Source organism: Calonectris borealis, chromosome 2 (genome assembly GCF_964195595.1).
Source record: "Calonectris borealis chromosome 2, bCalBor7.hap1.2, whole genome shotgun sequence".
In the NCBI taxonomy this organism is placed as follows: Eukaryota; Metazoa; Chordata; class Aves; order Procellariiformes; family Procellariidae; genus Calonectris; species Calonectris borealis.
In genome coordinates this window covers 154,624,191-154,648,764 of record NC_134313.1, presented here as the reverse complement: position 1 = coordinate 154,648,764, position 24,574 = coordinate 154,624,191, and the positions used below count along the sequence as shown (strand labels likewise).

The 24,574-nt window shown below is 39.0% G+C and overlaps 1 protein-coding gene across 15 annotated transcripts in view; it reads left to right on the top strand.

The window, feature by feature from the left end:
- Positions 1-5,561: 5,561 nt before the first annotated feature.
- The window catches only part of ZNF438 (zinc finger protein 438), a 79,822-nt gene continuing 60,809 nt past the window's right edge, over positions 5,562-24,574 (top strand). For 8 of the 15 annotated variants that reach the window (XM_075144020.1, XM_075144019.1, XM_075144018.1 and 5 more), the window contains exons 1-4: positions 5,562-5,664; positions 7,966-8,044; positions 8,527-8,580; positions 12,547-12,656. The gene's annotated coding sequence lies outside the window, so the exon portion shown is untranslated. Of the gene's footprint in view, positions 5,665-5,716; positions 5,875-7,795; positions 7,892-7,965; positions 8,045-8,526; positions 8,581-12,381; positions 12,457-12,546; positions 12,657-24,574 lie in introns of those variants that run through there. The other 7 variants (XM_075144012.1, XM_075144009.1, XM_075144015.1 and 4 more) reach the window with 7 other exon arrangements.

The following is a 24,574-nucleotide window of genomic DNA, read 5'->3' as shown; positions in this document are numbered from 1 at the left end:
CATTCCAGGATTTGGAATGGGATGTGTTCCTGTGTGCAAGACTGTTCTGCTTGTTGTCCCTAAATTTGATCCTTCCTCCTTCTACCTACTCGTGCAAATCCATCTTCTCCCACTTCAGCAGATTGAACTCTATCATCTACTTCACTTATGGACCTCTGCCCAGTCTCAGTCTTCTTGTGCAGTCGGTTTTAAGATTAGATCAAAATCGTTATCTGAAAACCTCCATTTGGCCATCCTGTAACACAGGAGGTACCTGAACTCTGAAGAGGTGGGATTCATCTATCTGAGGTAGTTGCCGTAGGCTCCTCTTACAGTCAGAGGAGAAGAAGCAGGAACTTACAGGGCACCATTGATCCATTTGAGACTTTAGGAGATAAATTGCTGCCCAGACTTCTCTGACACATTGTCTTAACACCCATTCACTCTGAAGTTTATGCAAAGGTGTTTCTTAGTAACACACTAACTGCCCTTCCAATTGCTGGCAGAATTTGTTTCAGATTTTATTCTCATTTTTCTGAGCTGTATCTTTTTAGATCTGTTCCTTGGATTTTTTCCCCATATTTATTTTACTTGCTTGTTCTGCTTAGTTGATCTGGATCTTGGCTTCTTTATTACCTTAATTGACATTTCTCCTTTTTTTTTCCAAAAGCAGTGTTTTAGCATTTAAAGGTTTGACATGGTAATGATGACAAAAAGGAATATACTTAAACCTCATTATATTTTTCAACTTCAAAGAGTTTTCCTCATATTTATTAATGTATCTTCACAATATTTAAATCAGAATTATCACTGCTGTTCCAAAGCTAGGGGAACTGAGGTGCAGACATTAAAGCCTAACTGTCTTATATATTTAACAGGTACAAATAGCCAGCAGGAGGCCTAATCTGTGGGAAGCAGGAGAAGTCTGGTACTTAGACATTTTTCAAAGCTTGTGATTGGTGTTGTCCAAGTTCCCCAAACTCTATGAGTCTGTGCTCTAGTGCAGTGAATTTAAATACCTTAATCATCTTTAAAAAACCATAGTATTCTCAAAGGCTGCTATAGTACTCCAAAGTTAACGATCTAAACCAAAACTAACCTAAACCATTCTCTACCTGGTCTAAACCAAACTAGTACTATGCAGTAATACCTTCTGCATGTGGGTGGATTTTCTCTAAATGTGATATAAAATTCCTCCATGTACACTAAATGCAAGAGAGAATAGCAGACTAATGATTAATGTTCTAAAACTTCACAGACTATGGGAGGCAGGGAGGGAAGTACTACAGTTGTCTGTTCAAGCTGTTCTCCTCATAAAGGCTTCAGTTCAAAGCACTAAGAAGGTTCACCCCTTTATTACAACGTATTGGCATTTCCACTTGCGCTGATACATGGCAAAAGCATTACTGTGCAAACGTCTCTATTGATTTAATTCTGAAAATATACTGCATTGCTAAATATGAAAAAATGAATGTGGGCTTTAATACTATGAATTTTTTTTTCAGCCAGTTTATTACCCTCAACTACTAATACTCTTCCAAGTAGTGCATGTAAATCCTGTACATAATAAAATTCTTAATCATGGAGGTTTCTGAATAAATCTTCAGTTTATTCTATGTGATAGTCCACTACCACTCTTGTAATTTACAGATGATGGAGGAAGAATGTTCTCTACATATATCTATTCTAAATAATTGCCAACGCAATCTTTAAAACAGTATCTATTTGTCCATTGTAGGTTGTAAAAAGAGAAAGTAATATTTTCATTAGGTATCACAGCTTTCATTTTTTTCTATTATATTGATTGTTCATTGGTTACTAAGTTCTGTTTACTCTCAATTCTAAGTATAAACTCATTCTATCACTTTGCTTTTAAGAAAAACTCATTCACAAAAGCCTGTAAAATAGAATTGAGATCACTGATACACTTTTCCATAAAATATTCAAGAAGCAGTACTTCAGAATATTATAATCTAGGATACTGAGGCGCTACTCCACACAAAATATTATCTTCAACCAGTTACAATGAGTTATTTTTCCCAGTATTGTTTTAAAACTTGATATTCCAGAGTAACATTCATTACCACTGCTACAAATTTTCCATAGTTTATTGTGAAGTGAGGTTTGAGGAAAATTAATATGCTCTCTATTAGAAATAACTGATCTTTTCTGTGAATACAGAAAACAGTTTATAATGGAAGTTTATATTGTCATCAGGTCTCTTTTCTTTTTCACCAGCAACAGATAAATCCATCGTAGTATTTTACCATATTTTAAAATGAAAACTAATAGCTGGTAAAGGCACAAACACATTTGCACATCAGAATGAATATTTTGTGTCTCTCCAAGTGGCATGTAATATATCAAGAACCATCATATGCTAATTATGCTTCATTTGTGGTTCACAAAGGCAGTACACATAAAGAATATAGTAATGGTTTTGCTTAAGCAACAGTTAAGACTTCAAAAGGAATTATTAAGACCACTTGGAGGGTTCATGTTCAAATTCATTGTATTTTATAGGTTCTGTAACTGCAAAACACTTCAGCTTTAGTAGGCACAAAAAGGTGAAGAATAAGTATGTTTATTTTTAAACTTCAGTTCCTGCTGAAATTGTAAATGACTTTTAAATGAAGTATTCTGAAGCACAGGAACAGTTATTTCAGATACAGAGCCTCCAAGTGGAACACGCCACTGAAGGACAGTATCGTATCATAAATGTACCTTGGTTCTGAAATTACTTTGAGCCAGTCTGCCCGTTTTATCACCTCAATTTCATGTGCCAGGATGAAGTAACTGTATTCATAAAATTGTGTTTATGTTCAAAATAACTAATTCTAATTCGCATATATTTTAATAAAATCTGAGTTCAAAACGAGCCTAAACTTTTAATTTTTTATTGTTTGGCTACACTGGAAAAGCGGTTTTCTGGGCGAAAGACTCAGGGTATCTGCTTCCTTAGCTGCCACTTTGCAGTGAGCTGAAGAAACAGATTTTCAGAAAACTGCACATATATTTTAAATATATTCCTAACTGTTATCATGCTGTGTAAACTTATACAGTTCAGCCTTAGGTACATATAGAGAAATGTGGATATTTGCAAGGTGTTCCATATTCCTCCCTTGTATCTTCTCCCACACTGACCTCTATTTTTGCCATTTTTGGTGCTTTTGGACTTAATACCACAGCAGCATCATAATTCTAAGCACATGATAGCAAAAACCATCAGAATTAAATGCTTAGTCTAACCCTATTTTCCCCCTTTCCCTTGCTGCCACTTCCCAGGAGCTGTGCTAATGCTACTTCACAGATTCTTTGTTCCAGCAGTGGCTGAGGATTCCCTGTGGTCCCCTTTTTCCAGCTAAGGGCTATGGCACAACAGAACAGCTGTGCTGAGTGCGGGCTTACAGGAGATGGGTGTCCTGGCAGAGCACATGCGAGAGAAGAGGTTGTGACGATGAAGACAGTTCTGCACCATTGGATGATACTGGAAAAGGAGGTGGCCCCTATGCCAATTCATCTTTGAAGTCCTGCAGGCAGAATTCCTTTCTTCCCCACAAGGATCAACTTTGAAGAACAGATGGTTAGAAGAAAAAAAAAGATTCCCTTGTTATGTTTCCATTCTCTTTTCTCACCTGCATATGCTACACTTCCCTTCTTTCTTCTGCACCTTCTCACCTCCCTCCTGTCCAACTCACTTCTCCCTTCAGCTTTACTTTAAGTCCTGTATTATCCTATTTCTGTCACATTTTATCTTTCCTCTTTCATAGAATCATAGAATCATTTAGGTTGGAAAAGACCTTTAAGATCATCGAGTCCAACCATTAACCTTGGACTGCCAAATCCACCACTAAAGCATGTCCCTAAGCACTACATTTACACCTCTTTGGAATACTTCCAGGGATGGTGACTCAACCACTTGCCTGGGCAGCCTGTTCCAATGCTTGACAACCCTTCCAGTGAAGAAATTTTTCCTAATATCCAATCTAAACCTCCCCTAGCATAACTTGAGGCTGTTGCTTTCATCCTATCACTTGTCACTTGGGAGAAGAGACTGACACCCATCTGGGCACACTGCTGGCTTGTATTCAGCCAGCTGTCGACCAACACCCCCGGGTCCTTTTCTGCCAGGCAGCCTTCCAGCCTAAGCATGGGGTTGTTATGACTCAAGTGCAGGAACCGGCACTTGGCCTTGGCCCATCAATTCAGCCTGTCCAGGTCCGTCTGCAGAGCCTTCCTACCCTCGAGCAGATCAACACTCCCACCCAGCTTGGTGTTGTCTGCAAACTTACTGAGGGAGCACTCGATCCCCTCGTCCAGATCATTGATAAAGATATTGCACAGAACTGGCCCCAGTACTGAGCCCTGGGGAACATCACTTGTAACCGGCCACCAACTGGATTTAACTCCATTCACCACAACTCTTTGGGCCCGGACGTCCAGCCAGGTTTTTACCCAGCGAAGAGTACGCCCATCCAAGCCATAAGCAGCCAGTTTCTCCAGAAGAATGCTGTGGGAAACAGTGTCAAAGGCGTTACTCAACAACATGGTAGACAACATCCACAGCCTTTCTCTCATTCACTAAGCGGGTCACCTTGTCATAGAAGGAGATCAGGTTGGTCAAGCAGGACCTGCCTTTCATAAACCCGTGGTGACTGGGCCTGATCACCTGGTTGTCCTGTACGTGCCGTGTGATGGCACTCAAGATGATCTGCTCCATAACAGCCAATCTAAACCTCCTCTGGTGCAACTTGAAGACATTTCCCCTTGTCCTATCGCTTGTTACTTGGCAGAAGAGACCAACACCCACCTTGCTACAACCTCCTTTCAGGTAGTTGTAGAGCGCGATGAGGTCTCCCCTCAGCCTCCTCTTCTCCAGGCTAAACAACCCCAGTTCCCTCAGCCGCTCCTCACAAGACTTGTGCTCCAGGCCCTTCACCAGCTTCATTGCCCTTCTCTGGACATGCTCCAGCACCTCCATGTCCTTCTTGTAGTGAGGGGCCCAAAACTGAACACAGGATTCGAGGTGCGGCCTCACCAGTGCCGAGTACAGGGGCACGGTCACCTCCCTGCTCCTGCTGGCCACACTATTTCTGATACAGGCCAGGATGCCGTTGGCCTTCTTGGCCACCTGGGCACACTGCCGGCTCACGTTCAGCCGGCTGTGCTCCCCTCTGACCCAGTGCTTGCAGGTCCCTCATGCCCATTTCCCAGAACAAGTCCTGTACTTTCCAGAGTCTCCTTTTTCCAACCGGCCTCTCCGAAATCCCCGATCCCACCGCCCCTAACCCGCAGCATGACGACAGTCTGTTTTGGGGCCCGCTGGGAGCCCGGCTCCCCCCACACCAACGGCTGGGGGAAGGGAAGGCCTCACTGCAAGCACAGAGGTTCCTGGGGAGTCAACCACGTAACCCCGTGTCGCAGGGGCAGCGGGGCTGAGGCCTCGACGCAGCAACACGCGCAGGCGCCGGGCGCAGCCCACGGTCCCCGCCTCCCCTCGCCACCCCCCAGCAGCGGCCGCTGCTTTCCCGCCAACACCCCTCGCCCGGCGGCGGCAGTGCGCCTGCGCCGCGGGCGGGGCAGGCCGCCCACACGCACAAGGCCTTCCCGCGGGGTGTGACGCCACACCGCGCCGTCGCCGTGACGTCGCGGCGGCGTGACGCAGGCACGCAGAGGGGCGCGTTTGTAAGTTCCCTTCCCCCCATGGCGGTAGGGGCCGCGGCCTGGGGGGGGTGGCGCTGGCGCGGGGCGCGCCTGCAACCGCACCCGCTCCCTGTCCCCCGGGCTGAGGAGCCGAGTGGCGGCGCGGGGCAGGGGAGGCCGCCCCGCTGACGGCCGGGAAGGAGGAGGCGGAGGCGGCGGGGCAGCGGCTGCCGGCGGCAGCGCCGTGCGGAGGTGGGCGCCTTCCCCGGCCCGGCCCGGCCCGGCCCGGCCCGGCCCCCGGCGAGCCCGACGAGCCCCTCGCCGAGCCCCTCGCCGAGCCCTGCCGCCGGGCTCCGCGGCCCCGAGGCCCTTGACTCGCCCAGTCACGGGAAAGCGGGTCATGTGAGGAGGGGGGGCCTCGCCCCTTGCAGCGGGGCCGGCTGGCAACGCGTCCGCGGGCCGCCGAGGTGCGTGCGGGGCCCGCTCGCCTCCCACTGCCGAAGCCCGAGAGCGGCGGTGCGCGGCCTGCGGGGCGTGTGCAGCCCTGGGCCCGGGAGGGCCGCTGAAGCGGCTGCCCGGCGCTGGGTGAGCACAGCGCTAGCACAGCCACCCGAGGCTCCTGTGTGAGGTGGTGTCTGCCCCTGCAAACACAGAATAAGCGAGAGGGTGTGACTGCAGTTATCAGATGTGATGTTACAATAAAGAGCTGCAGAAAGGCTATATATTACTGGTTTCTACAAGTCATGAAAGTTACTTCTACGGTTCACTTACACTTTTATTTAGTACACGTGGCCACAGAATGTTGCATATGTGAGGGATGGCAGTAGGTGCCCTCAGGTTTTGTGACGCTGTGACGTGGAAGCATTTGGCTCGCGTGAAATCCCCCTGCCAGCGTGAGTCAGAGCTGCGCACGGAGCTCTTGACTCTTAGACCTGAGCGTTGCTTCATAAACCTTCCTGCTGCTTCCATAAAAGTACAAATATTACATGCAGTCCTCTCGGGCTCCTTAGGTTTTGGAAGGAACCTGAGAGCAGAAGGGATTTTGTTTGTTCTGTGGCTGGAGAAATGAATGCAATAAATGGGTGTAGTGTTTGTGCATAACTGGTGCTGAGGCCTGCCAGCTTATGAATTCATTAGAACTTTTTCTATTGGTAATAATGAAGTAAAGAATATATCCCAAGTTCTAAGTGATCTGATGTAGCTGGCGTTGGCAAAATAAGCAAGGAAGTGTTTGAAAGCAGCGTAAGAGAGTTTTGGAGGGACTGCAGTAATGTCTGCAGTGTGGTGGATTTGAAACAATGTGAGAGATTGGCTTGTTTAAATTTGTTATGTCCAAAAGTCATGCTTTGTTGAAAGACTTACCTAGTTCTATGCCTGAGTTAAAATTGATATGATACATCTTACCTTTTATTGGCAGTCTTTTTCTCTTCAATTCATACTGCCTTGTGCTCAGTTCCTTTTTTTTTCTCTGTGTTAAGTATATCTCGTTGAAGCTTTTTAATGTGTGTTGGAAGTCTCAGTCAACAGTCTACCCCTTAAATGCTGTGTAGTTTAGCTGGCTTAGTTTAGAAATTATAGTCTTCAATTTGCTTGTACTGATTTATTTGAACCTGTAATATGTCATTAAAAATGGTCTTTCATATTATTATTCCATAATAAAATGAAAAGAGGAGGATAACATAAGGTAAATGCACAGCTCCCTTGATCACAGTAGTTTTTTATGCAGTTTTTTGTTTTTTTCACTGGACCATTCAGCAACCAAAACACTGAGCTGCTGCTTTTTTTTTCCCTAACCTTATTGTAGCTAGTTATTTTTAGTACTAGTTTAAGTTAATTTTTTTAAAAAGTTATTTTTATGGAAAGCAAAATATGTATTTCAGGGATGAGTGCATATTTTTTTCTGCTTCAGTAGTTAGAAGAATAGAATTTTTTAAAACTTAAAGTTTGTCAAAAATCAGAAAGGAAAAGGAAGGAAAAAAGCTTATGGCAGTTATGGTGTATGTTTAAAATATTTTTTGTGTTAGTGTTTAATTAAAAAATATTCTTGGGTAATGATAACTGGAGGATCAGAAGAAAATTAGCACTATGGCATGCTTCAAATGTTTTTAAATTTTGGGCAGACTGTTAAGAGATTTTGGGGTAACTAAAATTTTGTAATTAAAATGTTTTTCAGAGCATTCGTGAAGGAAATACTAGTTTCCTATGTATCCTCCACATCTCATTTGTGAGAATATCAGAACTAGCAATGATAGTGACAACATATGATGAGGTATTTCTGACTTTCTCACATGAAACTTTAGGAATATGCAGTGATTGTCATACATACATGTTTTTGATGTACAGGTTCAATCATTAGGCTGCATTAGACAGAAGGAGTGTTCATCTGTGACTTGGGGTGTTTCGAGGATTTTTATGTGCAGAGGTAATATCCTATTTATAGAAGTGGTTTAATGTTTTAAATGTCTATATGAAACTGGTTTCATATATTTATTTGCACCTAATGAGGTAGATGTCAGGTCAAAGTGAAATGGTCAAATGGTGAAAGTACAACTTTGATCTGAAGTTGGCTGAAAATATTACTGCAGTTACAATTATAGAAACATACAGAGTTTTAAAAGTACGTGGTCAAATCAGGAATGTGTGAACTTTATCAGTTATTTTAGCAATATTTATTCAAATAGTTATTATTGCAGTTTTTAATCTGAAGTACTGTTAATGCATGGTAAGCCTCAGAGGAGATGCCATTGTATTTGATCTGTTGAGAGCAAACATGTTTTAGTAGAATTCTTGTTTACTTACCACTTTCTAAAATGTATGCCTCTGTTTTTTAATATGATTTTCTGTCCTTTGCTAAATACATTTCCTGAGATTGGGACCTTCTGGTTTTTGTTTTCCTTGAAACAGGAATTAAGATGGATGAAATATTTTATTGGCCATAGCAGCAGCAGGATGTATAAGGTGGGTATGTTGAAAGAATATGGTTAATATCCTCGCAGAATATTTTAATTTTTGATTCTATGTACAAAGAAATGACGTGTGGTAAGCTAGGGTTCTTTCTAGGGGTAGATGTAGGTAGCTTACCTGCTTTTGATTGTGGTAAGCTGCTACATGTTTAGCACAGGTTACATGACACAGACAGCCTTAGGTAGCTGATGCATTTTAATTTTGCATCCTTTAATGGAAATTTTTCAATGTGTCCTTTCCCTAGGCTTTATATGCTTTTTCTTTTGTAAAACTGGACTGAGAAAATACCACTAAGTTTTTTGGAATCTTATTTTCAGTGTTCTGGTTAAATGTGATCAAAGAAGAAAAAGATTCAGTTGCCATCTATGTACTTTCCTTCTTACGTAGACAGTTTTTGTTTCTATGTTTGAGTTGCTTTTTGTTGATTTGTTGGGGTTTTTTAAAATTCTTTAACATGATTGAGGGTGTACTCCAGTGGGAGCGTACTCTAATGAAACTAATTTTTTCAGAATTTCCGTAGAAGATATGAGTGGTTCAGCAACAATAAAAGATGTTTTGGTGCTCATCCTCATCTGCAGTCAAGTTAGGATTTTGTCCTTATTTGCTTAGACTTAATGCTTCATATTTATCATTATAATTCACTTACGGAGATCCAGAACATGTTTTTACTTAAAAAGATTTTTTGAAACAAAATTTAAAACATGAACATACGTTTTTACAAGACTAACATTGGCAAATAAGAGAACAGCGATGCTTGAATAGTAGTTGAGCACTTTCTCATGGAGTGTATTTGCATGTTGTTGTTATCAAAGTTGAATGAAATGCAAACTTCTTCACAATGTAATTATTAAAAAGAATGTATATGGTAGAACTTTAATGATTTTTTTTTTTTTTTTTTAGTTTGGAAACTAAAAAGTTGTGATAATTTTTTGATTCCATGCTTTCTCTTGCTGGTGTAACAAACAGGTTCTTACTGTCAGCTTAAAATGGCATTTGGAGAATGCTGTCTTCTTTGTATTGTATTTGCTCTGTATTGGTCTTGTCACCCTTCATGAAAACACACAGAACAGCTGGGTAGAAACCATCCTATTCTTCATGTGATATTTTTTAATTAAGCGTGTCTTTGGCTTATTATAGTACTGTATTTGCAGGTATTGGTTTGTCCTTAATAAGCTGATTAAACCTAGTGTAAGTAGTATTCAAGCATTATTTTTTTTAAAGGACTGATTCCAGGGTTATTTATAGCATAATTAAATGTTGTAGGAAATGTTATCATGGTTTGTGGAGCAATACATCTTAATCTGATAATTCTTCCTAATTAATATCAAAAATGTAATCAAAACACCATAAACCTAGCTGTGGTAGAACTGTACTGTGTATTAAACAAAGATAGGAAAGTGCATCAATTAAGGAGAGACTATCTTTCGTTTGTTACTTCAGTCTTTTACCATTTTAGGAAAGAACTATTTCCTCACCTGAACTGCGAATTATTCTTTGTAGCATTGGTTCTTTCTTGCATCTTTTTGAAGGGCATACAGTACTGAATGCCTTGCCTGAAGGGAGACTAGCCAATGTCCTGATACCAGAACAGGCTTAGTATTGAGCTGTCAGTATACTTTCAACTATTGCACAAATGGAAAGGAAATAATACAATATGTAGCTCGATGCATCTTTCAGAGTTGTAATGCATTGTGGTCACTTCCATTTGTGGTTAAGGTTTTTTAAAAAAAAAAACACTTTATTTTTTTGCAGAATGATGAGTTGTTTTCTTCATGGGATCATATAAAGAGTAAAATTATGCAGTATTGAGTAATGAACATAGGCATTTTTTAAAGTGGGACTTTTACTTCTGGAGGCTGCTATAGGATATTAATTTCTGTGTATGCGTCCTGTAGTTTCATTCTGTGGCTTAGCCCTTTATTGTTTTTTAGAAAGTCTAAGCCCAAGATTGTTGGTTTAGAAAAAGTATCATGGTTAATGCCAAGACGGGGTCATGTGCTGAGGTGAGCTTCAGAGCTGGACTATCCCAGCCCTGCTGAAATGTCTCTGTCACAGCAAGTCACTGGGGAGGCAGAGAGGTAGGAGTATTCTTGTGGCTTGCTTGGGTATTTGCCAGGAGAAGCAGGTGCAAAAGAGATGAAAAAACAGCTCAGAAAATTTGTTTGATAGGTATAGGAGTTGTAGGGGAAAGAAACCATTCCTGACAGACTTACTAGGACCTATCAATGAAATTGGTGTGGGATATTAGGCTTCTAAGTTATAGTTTCATGGAAAATTTTTGCTGTTTGTTTGACTTTGGCTGGCAGATCAGTCAGAGCAACGTTTCCATATTCAGTTTTCCGCATGAAGTTATCAGTGTTATTAATAACTGAAGGTTGAAACGTCTGTAGGAAGTATTTAACGGTTTTACCTGACCCAAAAACAGAAACCAAACCAAACAAACCCTTAAAGGTGTGTCGTCTTACTTTTTGGTGCATTATTCATCTGTTGTAAGGACAATTGCAAGGGACTCTTTCTTCTCTTCTAAGGACCTTTCCCTAGGGACAACATTCTGGAAATGATGCATGGTGACAAATTACAGCTTAGACTGATTTAATTTCTGTTGTATCCATGCTTCTTTGCCACTTCACTTTTCTTACATATCTGTTTATAGTTCTTTTGGATGAACCATAGAAAATAGGGATGTTCCTGTTACTGATTTGTGTAGTTTTGAGCACGCTTCAGTCTTCTGCGGGTCATTGATTTTAAATAGTAACGACACAAGACTTAATTTTGGTGGGTCTTTTGGCCATCCTTGACTGGTTAGCCTCCCTAGGTGAGGATACAGTCTGCCAATTTTCTGTGAGTGCCTGTAATCTCAGATTATTTTAGGCTGCTGTTTCGGTGAAGTAGTGTACATACACCAAGACATGAGCTTCTGACAGTTCTTAGTCTTACTCAGCTCAGGCAAAACAGAACAGGTGGTGAAGAAATAAGGTAGATCCATGTTTTTAGGAAGCAAGGCAGTAAAGTTTGAATATTGGCGTTCAGTCCAACATCAGTCAGTGCTAATGATATGCACTGTCCTAAAGGTAGAACCCCCAAAATACTCTTAGGGAATCAAAAAGGATCAGTCTATAAAAACCTGCATAGTTCTGTTGTGTATATGAGTGCTCCGTGTATGATGAATCCAGCACTTTTAAGTTGTCAGTCTACTAGTAAAATGTCCTAAATTAATAATATGGATGTTCAGTGGGTTTTATTGCTTTTGTCGTCAACATATTTTGAGGCTTTACTGAAGAAGGAAAACAAATTGCTATTGGATTTAGAAAGAAGGGACTGTTCCATATTACAGGACTGAAACTGAGACCACCCAAATGCCTTCAGCTGGTTTTTGTTATTTTCACAAATAGTTTGTTCTTTTAGCAGAGTGTTTAAGAACAGAGAGTTGGGTCAATCACTCTATTTAATGTTTTTCCCTAAATGGCAATATTAAACAAACTTTACAATACTGTTCGTGATTGAGAAAAAAAATCTTAGACTTTTCATTCTCTTTTTTTTTTTTTTCTTCCAGAAGGCAGATGTGATTTCAGATCTTCAGATACACCTTTTCTTGGAAACTTTTGTCTAGTTTTGGCTGAATATGTACCCCTTAAGAGTCAATATAGTATCTCTCATATTTTATGATACTTTAGTAAGTTAATTCAGGGATGTTACACGTTTTCCATAGTTCTTGCCGGGTAAGTGGGATGTAGAACGTTCCTGTCTTCCATATATACGTGTTATGTTTTCTATTAAAGTCTTAATTTTCCATAGGTCAGGTCTGCTGCATTACATTACAGACATGTTCTTACGCCGAAGCGTACTTGGTGCTTCACTGAAGGCCTAAAGGTGAAAAGTCCACACATCTGCAGCTTAGGACAGTTACCTTTGCTTAGTCTGTGTTTGTGTTCTCTTGTAAACCAGTGATTTTCTTTCTAGGAAGGTACCCTGATGGGCATATGACAAAAATTTGTGGACTGTAATGGGTGAGATATGAGGAAGAAATTATGCTGAAGGACAAAAAAGCGAAGACTATCTGGCCCGAAATGGTAAGTCTTCACGTGTTCATAGTGTCCCATATTCAAAATAGGGGGCTATGTGTTAAGAATCTTGTTTCTGAGAGCTCTGTTAACTTCTGATACTGTGTTTGTGTTTGCAATCAGAGTAAACAAAGTGTGATGGAGAATAGCATGGGGAATAAAATGCTATGGTAAAAATCTGTATCTTGCTGTCATATACCATGCCATTACAGTGTATGTGGTGCTGGATGCCTCCTCTAAAAAGGAAGGTGTAGAGGAGAGGCGATTCAGAGAAAAGGCTAACAGAGTGATCTATGGGGATGGAAATTTGCTTGTATGAAGACAAACTGAAAAAAAAAAAAAAGATTGTTTAGCCTTTGAAAGGCAATGAATATGATGAAGTATAACACAAGTACACAGAATGATGAATGGTTTGAGAAAAGTAATTCAAAAGCTTTTGTTCTGTTGGTTCATGCTATAAGAGTAAGGGGACATTCTGTGAAATTAGGGTGGCAAATTGAGAAAGGAAACTTGAGAAAGGATATATTTCTTAATAAATTGATAAGACAGTGAGCTCTGCAGTCTAGGGATAATTTTAATTTAGGAAAATTCTAATAGAAATTGGATAATTTAGAGTGCAAGAATATTTACACAGACTTGGGTTACCTTTTTTCCTGAAAGAATATAACCCCTCATGTCATGTATAAGATTATTTTTACCATTATGATTTTTTCTGAAGCTCATCTAAAAACTATGTATTGATAGTGGGAGTAAAGGAATTAAGTTTGTCCCTAGTTTGTTTACAGGAGAAATGGTTATAGTGTCTCACTAATTTGTTTGCTCTCTATCCCTGTGATAGGTTATTTCTAGGTGAAATACCCACTAGATACTATGTCTAGTTCTCTTGGTAGTATCCACTGATTTACTTCGTTTTTCTTGTAAGTGGGGACATTGAGGAAGAAGTTTTGGGGAGTAACATTGGGGTCATCATCAACTTGGAGAGAAATTATCTAGGGCAGTTGTTTTTGTGATTTGCCACTCGTGAGACACTGTTCTGTTCAGCTTTGATTTTTCTGTTGCCTGGGCTCATGCATTAGGTAGATGTTCCTGCAGTAATCTAATCCAAGTCAGTACTCAAGTTTGTTCTGTACCTAGAGAGATGGAATATTTAGAGAGGGTGAGATGAGCTAATGCTAGCCTTCTGTGTCATCCAGCCAACTTCCAGCAAGTATGTAAAAAGTCATAAAAAATAGCAGTGGGGGTATCTTAATTAAATGAGCATGCTTGTCGCTCTGCCAGTCTTTTCTCTTGGCATGGTTCAAGTCCTAGAAACTATGTTTGCTTTCAGCCTCTATCAAACTCAAATATAAAACTCTGTGATAAAAGCATCAAAAGCAGTGTTCAGCAGGAAAAGGCTACAGAATCAGCTTTTGCTCATTTCCACTGAAATGTCCTTTTCACTCCATTTAATGGAGGCTGCGTTTTTTACTTTTGGTGTGTTTAGCAACAGATTGACTTAAATTTGTTGTATTTGGCTCTAAAGCAGCAAAGAGCAGATGTCAGGGAGGTGCCGTGACAGGAATAAAAAGATTCAGAAGGCTTGTGGGAATTTGGGGGGTGAGGGGGAAATCTTCCTCCTATTTTTTCCCTGCTAGAATCCATATTATAACATTTAGAGTTGGCATTCAGTTCAAAACTTGCTGTGCTGCAAGGGTTGGTGCATTGACGCAGGCATTCTTTCCCATAGCTCAAATTGTGGAAACAGAGTTTATTTATAAAATAAAATATGCCTGTGAAATTATAATTGATACCTTAATTATGGAGAACTCGGCTGAAAGATGGTAGCTTAGTGACCTGCGGGACGTTTTCCTGGCTTAGAATAGCCACGATTTATACCGAAACATTTTCTTTGTATGAATCTTAAAAACGGAATTCCCCTGTCAAGGCAGAAGAACTTCAGTAACTGAGAGGGTACTCTGTCAGGGATGATAAGCCTAAAACAATGGTCAACTTTTAAACATTATTTAGGGCTGGAACATCTAAATCGTAAGCTTTCCTATTTGGGGATTGTCGCTGTTTCAAAAATATGCATTTAAAAGCCACCACTACATGTTGCCAGTCTTTGCATAAGCAGGTGGGTGCCAGATGTATGTGGGATCCTGGAGAAGTTTGTTGCTTTGGTTTATTTCTTTTCACTTTTGTAATGAGCAGAATGCTTCGAAAGTTAGTGGCTGCTTTTTTTTTTTTTTAAGGCTGGAAGTATTTTATCTTTGCCTTGATTAAGTGTCCATTTCTGAAAACACCTTGTGTAATTTGTTGGTTGGTAGAATGATTACTTGTTTGTTTATCTTTCTCATCTTTTTTTTCACTCATCATCTACCTGTACTTCAAGAGTATATATTGCCACAGTGTAGTTTATAGATTATAAAAACATAAATGTGATGTAAATTGCAGTAATTTTGATTGCAAGCTGCTATATTTGCAAGTTGTAACATTTCTGTGTTGTCTTATATGTGGAATGATGTATTTAACACTTTGTGGAGCCTGAGGAATTTTTTTTTCCTTTGATGAAAAAGTGTTACTTATACAATAATCTGGAGGGGAGGATAGTAATAAATAATCTGATTTTCCTTGAGATGATGCTCCTTAATCTTGTGTTAGTGTTTTAGAAAACCATGTTGCCTCCTGCTTTGGGTCTTCATATTCTGGTGGTGATTGTAGTAGCTCTTACCATTTTCTGGAGAGATGGGATTTGAAATAGAAGGAATGTGTCTTATTGTGCACTTAATTAGAATATAATGAAAAAGTCTGACTTTTTTAAAAAAAGCAGTTAGTGTATCAGGATGAGTTGTCAAAAGCATCGTATGTGTAAGATATGTAATGTACGTGCTCTGTTCTCAGGGTTTACAAGGTCATAATTGGAGTATGCTGTGCAGATTTGAGAACAAATCTCGTATGTTTTGCTGATGAACAATGTAGATGCACTGCTAAAAGAAAACAGGACAAACTAGCATGCGTGTTAGCTGCAGCATGTTGAGTTTCTTGGTTAGGTAGCTAATTTCAGCGGCTTGAAAGTGACAAGCCTGGAAATAATTGTGATCAGAGCTACTCCAAGAGGATTGAGTGAACCCTTTTTGATTTCCTAAATGTAAAGGAAGCCAGGTTTGATCAATAGCTGCTGTGAGGGTTATTCAGACAATGAGTAGGTCCAGTCCAGTGCAGGATTTTGCACTTCTGACCAGATTAGGACATGTTCTTTTGCTTAAGATGAGATGCTGAAGCTGTAACAGAGTTTGGTGTGTTTGATTAGCATCATTTATGTCTGCCCTGTACTTAATTTCTTCCAGGTATTTTTCACCTGGCTGTCAAATTCTTTTGTTTACTTCAGTGTCTGAAAGACTTTGTGACCACATAAAAAATTTTAGAAAAACTGGTAAATTATGGATTCTGTATTTAAAGACTTTATTCTAGATCATTTAATCATAAGTATTTGTAAGGTTTCTTTTACATGGTAAGATTTCACTTTAAAAGAAGCATGATTCCATTTAGGCTAGATCAAGATCTGCAAGGATCGTACCTGTTGTTGTTTGTTTTTTTTTTTCATGATTTCATGCAAGTATTTAAACCTACATTTATGTACTAGCATGCTGTGAAGATAGCTGTGTATTGCAGGGAGAGCTGGTTTGAGATATTATTAAGGTGTAATTGATCTAATTCACTGTAAAAGCTTTGAAACCTTTTTGGAGGTGTTTTTGCATCTAAAAATCTTCAAACTTGGTATATAATTCTGACGTTCATGGGAAAGTGAATTTTTTTTTTTTCAATTTTGAGACACAAGCTTATTTTCATGTTCAAGATCAAGATAGAGCAAACTCTCTTGTTTTTCTTTTTTGATTTTAAAATCAAACTACACTTACAGAAATGCAGATATTTTTGAAAGATTTAGCTGATCAACTTTTGAGCAGCAGAAAAATTCCTTAGGCTGAGAATACTGCTAACTAAGTTGATTGAGACTCCTGACTATAGAATTCGTTTGTTCTGCATGTGTCACTTCCTGTTTCAGGAAGCTGTTCATTTCAGAAAAAAGAAAAAAAATCAAGAACTATAAAATGTTGATTACAGAAGTTGTGGGGTAATGGGCTTTAATTGGACCATCAAAAATGCAAGCCAAGGAAATAGAGTAATTTCTTGATGGCGATATCTAATAATTTGCAAAGAACCTTCCCCCTAGAAAACAAAAAGTAAAAAAGGAATCATCATTTGGATAGCGGACTGTACCTATATACTATTGGAACTGCCCTGTCTTATCAGGGAAATAGGACAGGCTAAGTATCCCAGTTCTTATTTAACCCTGGGAGATTTCAGTGACAGGAGAAATAATCGTCTTGGGCAGTATAAGCCTTTTTTTGGTCTAAGTGGAAGTGTGTACTGTTCAATAATGAAAATAGTTTACCTGAATTGTCACTTTATAACATTTCATACATGAAACCCTAGAAAGACCATTTCCAAAATGTTTATTAATAATTAAAAGTTAATAGATAAACTTCAAAAATTTGTATAGGTTAGTGCTGGTTGGCACAGAATAACCATGCATGCTTTCTTGGAGGATATTTACAAAGAAGAGTTTCAGGTTTTCTGGAGCAGCCTCTCTCTCCAAGTCATCTGTGAATGGTGTAGTTATCTGATAATTCAGTCTTCAGGAATTACATTTAGAAAGTTGCTTTATATTGGGAAGGAGAAAATGTTTAGCATATATACTTGCAGTTGGGAGGAGACTGGGTAGGAATATTAACACACGTGTTAAGTTGATTGACTGTAGATGCCCCCAAAAGAGGAATTTTTAAATTTCTGTTGAAATCCACTTGTATTACAAATAATTGTATTTCGAAGCTTAAAAATTTTCAAAACTAGTGTCTTTGGAATTCACTTTTTCGTTACAAAGTGGGTTCGCAGGCCCAGAATATGACATTCTTTACATTCAGGTTTTTAAAGTTAATTGCATTTCTTTTTGTAAGTAAGGTGAATGCTAGTAACCTCTCCATTACAATCCATTACTAGTACTGGTACATTCCTAGTTTTCAGATATAAATTCTAAAGAGGTTCTGTAAAGAGCAGATGTGGTCAGGTGGAAAATTGTGTTCATTTGCAAAGGAATCTTATATTAGCAGTGCACACTGTTGTGACCCACAGTGCTGCTTCAGGGTCCAGCAGATGAATCAGTTACAAATTTATATATTGAAAGGAACGCTCAGCTTCTGACGTGTTGCCTACACTTGGGAGGTACAGGAAACTCTTCCCAGTACTGTTGCCATCAGTTCATTTGCATGGTAAGAGTCCTTGTAGTTAGCTTGTGGCTTCTAACAGACTTCAGAGCAGTCAGTTCACCTTGCTGAAAGACAGGCTGTGGTTTTATGCACATTGGAACTGTTGTAGCTCACTGAAAAAGCAATAGCAGTATCACTGAAAGTATTTTTGCTTTACATGTGCAAGTGCTTTGAAGACAGAATATCTTGCAACAATACGGAAATATTTTTCTGACCGATCAACGAACAGTATTATGTGCTGTGGATAGATTTGTGTCGAGTTTATAGCCATCGAAAATTTAATGGCTCATCTACTGCAGTTTTTCTGGCTAACATTTTGTATGGGTATTGTGCTGCTGAACGTTTAATCTGTTTAAGGCAGACAAATTTAGGAGAAGTGACTTTAATCTCAGAAGAACGTGTATTGACTGGGAGAGCTAGTTCAGTTTGTTTTTGCAAATCATCAACCCTTGAAAGTGGGATTAAGTTTAGTGCAGGAGAAAATGGAACTTTCCCTTTGTCTCCAAGTGAGGTCACAGTGCTTGTTGCTTTTCAGCCTCCATCTCAGAAAATACAATTGTTTCATATTTCAGTTTTACCTCCTGAAGAATGGGAGTTACAGTTACTTGTGCAGGCCGTGACATTGTGCAGCAATGACTTTTTGGCCTTCTTGATTGTTACTCCTTTACAGCACCGTATCTGCCCTGTTGCATGCCCATGCTCGAAATTCTCATGTGCTTCTTTTGTATTTTATTTTCTTTTTTTTTCCCTCAATTTTATTTATTTAGTGATTCCACTGAGCAGATGGCTGAGTAGACTTCAGTCATGCAGGAGCTGGTTGTGCATGCGGCGTTAGTGATGGCAAAGGCCTGCCTTAGATGTGAAGGCAAGGAAAAGGAAACAAAAAAGAATCCAACAGAACAGATGAGATAAAGAAGACTTTGGTTGGAAAGGAGGGTAGAGAGGAACACCTGAGTGACAAGGTGGAAGAAAAGAAGCTAAAATGCTGGTATGGAGATGCACTGCAAATGCAATATGTGATGACACTGTTCTAATTTGTAATTTTAAGAACAACTAAAGCAGCGTGTTGTTTAAATAAATAAGATAATTTATTGAATTTTTTAATCATAAAAGTATTTTTCTATCTCATTTTTGGGTAGATCAGATATACACTAATACTCATTTTAGGGGAGCTTATTGTTTTTGTTTACTATAATGAGAATATATTCATCATCGTTTTAATCAAATTAATAAAAACAATAGTGTTTGGTTGCTTTATTGCTCATCTCTTGTCTGATCAGGGTTAAGTGCTAATACTTTGCAGCATCATCTGTTGATAGATATAAAAGCATACAATTTTCCTTAGTGGGGAGCTTAAAAAAAGTCTGTTGCTTCATTAAAATGGTTCCCAGGTCTGTGTGAAGAGCATGCATGTATGATTACTGTTCGCTTTCCAAAATGGCACTTGAAGGCTTTGTAACTAGATTGAACTACAGTCAGATTACTCAAATTCCCTCGTGTCCTTAGACAATAGAAATTGCTTCACCAGCAAATACATAGGGTAGCTTGAGCCCATCCTGTTGAGCTGTGGGGTTTATTTCAGAATTTGGGAGATTCATTTTTATGGAATAGATAACTGAGAGAGTTAGCATTCTTGCTTGGATAATGTACTATTTATTTTGGAAGGAAGTTTCCCATGACTAAATAAGAACAAGATGTTTGACCACCTTCTAGGGAGGAGACTGTTTGGTCAGCATAAAATTAAAAGAAAAAATTCGGAAGAGACAACTGACCATTCTTACGTGGAGTTCGAAATGTTTTAATGTTTCTTCTGGGCTTTAATTATACTGCATATAGATGGCAGGAAGAAAGACCAGAGGTTTTGTTCTTTTCTTGGAAGTATAGCTTTATCACATCGTTGGGAATTTATAGCCTAGTAATATATAGTGTTTTTTCCATTCCTGCATTTTGCAATTGGTTTGAACAGCCTCATAGTTTGGCAGCCGAGAGCTCACTTTTTCATGATTTTTTTGGCATGAAAGGGTTACTGTTCACATTTCCTGTGTAATTCCTTCTGATCTTGCTGGGCTGTAATTACTTTCTTGATGTTAAACATTCCCAGGCTCCTATAACCTTCTAGCCTGCTTGCACTGGCCAAGTTTGTCCCAGGTGATCATGTGGGCGAACCTCCTGTTTTTAAGGATAAAAATCTCTCCTTCCTGTGTAAGATAGGCTACATACTCATTCCTTTGCTGTGCAATCCCAAGAGAAATCTTTTTAAAAATAATAATAAGGTAACACATCACTCTTTCAGAGTCAGATTTAGCAGCCAAATAGATGACAAATCAAGTGTGTGGGTTTAGAATTTGCTGAATCTCGATTGAATGACTGCGAGTTCACATTAAAGATTATTTTTTCTTAATACATTTGGAAAATAGGTTATGATATAAAAAAGACAGATTTTGACTGTAGCTTCCTACTTTTGACCATATAATTGGCAAATCATTTTAAGCTTCCTTGAATGTAGAACTACTTAGTTGAGCCTTCAGGATTTTTTTTTCTTTTGAATTCTTTGCAGTAACTGCATATCTTACAAAAAACGAGAGGATTACTCAATTCTGTCTTTCCCATGTAGTTCAATTATCCTGTGTTTCTTCAGATTTTTCAGTTTGTGGTATATAAGCAGTAAACACAACGTATTATTTTGTTTTAAAATAGAAGTGACTGCATATTGCTGCAAAAATGTTGGCTTCAGAGGTGTGGGAACTGTTCTGTTCTGCAAAGGCACTGAAAGGTCCTTCGTGCCACCGCTCAGCTGCTCTTCAGCTTTAATCTGGAGGAGCCACCTGTAAGAATGCGAGTGAAGTTTGCTTTCCATGACCTTTATGCCGTTTTCTCACAGTGCCAAGAAAGATGCAAGATGGTGATGGCAGGGGTTTTTTTTAGGGCGTGAGGAGTTATAATGTGCTGATATATTGACATTGGTGGGTGGGTTTTTTTGTTACTGACGATGTCAGAGAGAGTAGCTGTAGGTTCAAGAAGTAGCCTAAATTTTGATACTTCATTCAAGAGTGATCTCATTAGCTTATTATCCTGTTACAGATAATTTTTTGGTCATAATCCTAGTCTCATTACCTCATGCATTTAATTGGCTGCTGTATGAAATTCTCAGGCTGCAAGTAATTCTATTTTGTTTAGCTGTGGTATTGTGCTTGCAACTCAGATATTCAGAAGTCTTCCCAGTACCTGACTGACTGAAGTCTTGTGAATGTATAACTGTGTTTGAGCTCAGTGGAATTATACTTGGAAGAAAACGTTATGTAGGTAATAATTTGTAGCAGTTCGAGCCCTTTTCTTAGTTTAATTCTCATGCATACCAATGCCTGTGCTTTACTATATAAATAGAAGTTAGAGCAGTTGGTGTGCATGTTGTTAACTATACTGCTATGTTAGTGAAGGATGAGAAGAATATATTTTAATGAAAATGTCTTTTTAATTTTTATCAGGAAGTCTTCTTGAATTTGATGGCTTAGTTATAATTGGAAGGCAGTCAATATGTTGCCCCGTTCTTAATTGCATACTCTATCATATACTTGGGAACATGGCTGTCAGATATGCCTGTTTTTGTTGTTGAACCCAGAGGTTCTTACTGACATATTATTCAACACACAGAAAACTGGTTCTGGCAGAAAGTATTTATACAGTAGTCATGTGAATAAAGAACATGAAGCACCAACTGAGTATACCGAACAGACAGAAGAAGATACTGCTGATATCTTGAAATTAGACTGTTCCTTTGTCATTTTATCATGGCCTGCATGTGATCTCCATGTACCTGAGATTTTGTAGGAAACTTCATATGAAGAGGGCTTACCTGAACAGATCCACTTGGTTGTGTGTTAAACTCATTGCAAGCATTCTAGGCTTCCTTTGCAATGAAGTGCAGCAGGGTAGTGCTTTGGTTAAAGCTTTTTTTTAAAACAGCTTCCTTTTGACTTTATATTATGAAAACACTGATGAATTTAGAGTTAGTTGAAAGTGAGTAAAACTGTATTGAAGCCTGCTTTCCATCTGATAGGATGTATAGATCGTCTTTCCTTTCTCTTTTCCTTTTTAATTTTGCTCCTGTTCAGGTGAAGGCAGTGAGGAATTACACGTTATATTGTAATTAAAGATTAATCTGTTTTGAATTTACTTTGTAAAGTGCTTAGAATGTAACTGATCTGACTCTCCATTATAAATTTTATAAATTTCATATTATAAATATATAAGTTATAAATATAATTTATATATATTTATTATAAATAAATAAAGAATATAAATATAAATTATAAATTTCACCTTTGCAGTGGAAAATACCCTGAGTGGTAATGAATTTTCTTCCATGAAAAATATGTGGTTTCAGAGTCCTATGCAAATTACCTCCTGCTTTTTGTGTAGAAGGCATGTTACAGGATGTAAGCTGGTGTTGTTGATCTTGTGTGTGTGTGCGGGTTGATCTTCTAGTGGTTTAACTTAAAACTCTTTTGGATTTAGATGTGTCTGATGTACTGGAGGCAAGATGATGCGTGTAGCTGTGATGCAGGGAAGAACTGGACCTAATCTTAAGTGTATTTAGTGCAGAGAAAGAAGCTGTTTGGTTTTAACAAGCTACTATTGAATTAAGGAATAATTTGAATTAGGTGAGCTTTTAAGCTTTCAGACAATGTAGTAGTCAACTGTATTTTAATATTCAGAGTTCTACAAGTTCCTCCTTGAGAAGACATGTAAATTACTGTTATGACAAAATGCATAAATATGTCTAGGATTTGATAGTAATTAATTCATTTCACTTATCTAAGGCAAGATTAAGTGCCTCAGTTTGAAACTGGCTATAAAAAGTAACATGTAAACAAATTTAACACACATCAGGTGTAATAGCACATTTCGTAGAACTGCAGACACTTTGTTTTTAAATGCAGTGGTTTCTCACTTTCAACATTCACAAACTAAAGTTTAGTCACAGAGTGCCTCTTGACTAGATTTTTAAGGGCAATTTTTATGTCCCTGGCTTTCTTGAGTGACTTGAATTATATGTAACAAAGTATTACATACTGCTAAAATGTTGATTAGCACTCTGAAAGAATGATGTTCTTTACCACTGGTGCGCAAAAAGAATGATTGACTCTTTGAGTTTTCTTGGATTTGTCCTGGTTCAGAAGATGCCGTGTATCCACTGATGGGAGAATCTCAGAACACATGCTCTTTGTGCAACTGTCTTTCAGGACCTTTTTTCCAGATACTGGGTTTGGTGAGCTGCTTACATGAGAGTTCCACAACATTGACTTCAAAATAGATTTGTGTTGCACATCAGCTTTTTTGTGGTCTGCATTTCATCTTTGGTTCTTTGTATTTACACACACATTACATACATATATGTTTATATGTGAATATATTAGCACTGATGTTTTCATAGGAATTGGCCATAGTCTTTGTAAGTATTAAGCATGCATAAGATTTTTAAATTATGGCAGTCCTTTGTTCACTGACTTTGTATGTACTGCATTTTAATTCCATCTGTCCGCTTCCTGTGTATTTAGTAATGCTTACTGAATTGATGCACATATTTTTTCTATTATTTATTCTTTAATTTATTTACGTATTTTCATTCCTGGAATTCTACATTGATGCTTTAGGGAGAAAGAGAGGTGAAACACGGAGCAGGGATCGCAGTGATGAAGGGGGAGAAGGTGTGAGGATACTGTAGTAGCACAGTAGGAGGTTTTAGAAATCAGTAATATCAAAGTTAATTTGAATCATCATTTATTTTGAAAGGTTCATTATTTAACAGGCAAATATGTTGGAAAGCAAAATTAGTAAGCTGAAAAAGGGTGTGCCAAAAGTAATGTGCTCTTGTGGGTACACATTATGGAATCATAGAAGAATTTATTTCGGAAAGGACTACTGGAGGTCATCCGCTCAAATGCTCAGCTCAGAACGGGGTTATCTTCATCGTTAGGTGAGATTGTCCAAGGTCTTGTTTAGTTGAGTCTTGATCATCTCCATGGATGGATACTACACAGCCTCTGGACACCCTTTTCCAGTGACCCTTCCACCCTAGGCCCCTGTCCTTCTCTTGTGCAGCCTTAAGGACAGTCTGTCCTCATCTTCCATACACCCTCCTATTTTAGGTAGGTGAAGACAGCAGTAAGATTGCCACCTTAGCTTTCTCTTCCTGCAGCTGAACTCAGGTATGTCTGTGGGAAACCCAAACATGAGCACAGCCCTGTAAGTGCAGAATAGATGGGAGTATTCAGTTCCCTCAGCTTGCTCTTGTATATCTATGGAAGCCTTTCTTGGCCTTTCACATCCCTTGCTAGTTGCAATTCCAAGTAATCTTTGGTTTGCTAATTCTGTGTACGTGCTCCCACGCAATGTTTTGGTATTCTTCCTGTTTGCTGCTTCTTCTTCTACGCATACTGCGTATGCTTCTTTTGTCTTGGAGCTCAGTTGGGAGTATTCTGTTCATCTGTGTTGACTTCTTCCACACCTGCTGCATGTCAAAATGCTGGACCATTCTTGTAGTTAGCTTGACCTTGACGAGGTTGACCTTGAATATCAACCAGCGCTCCATGGCTCCCTTATGTTTCAGGGTGGCCCTCTCAA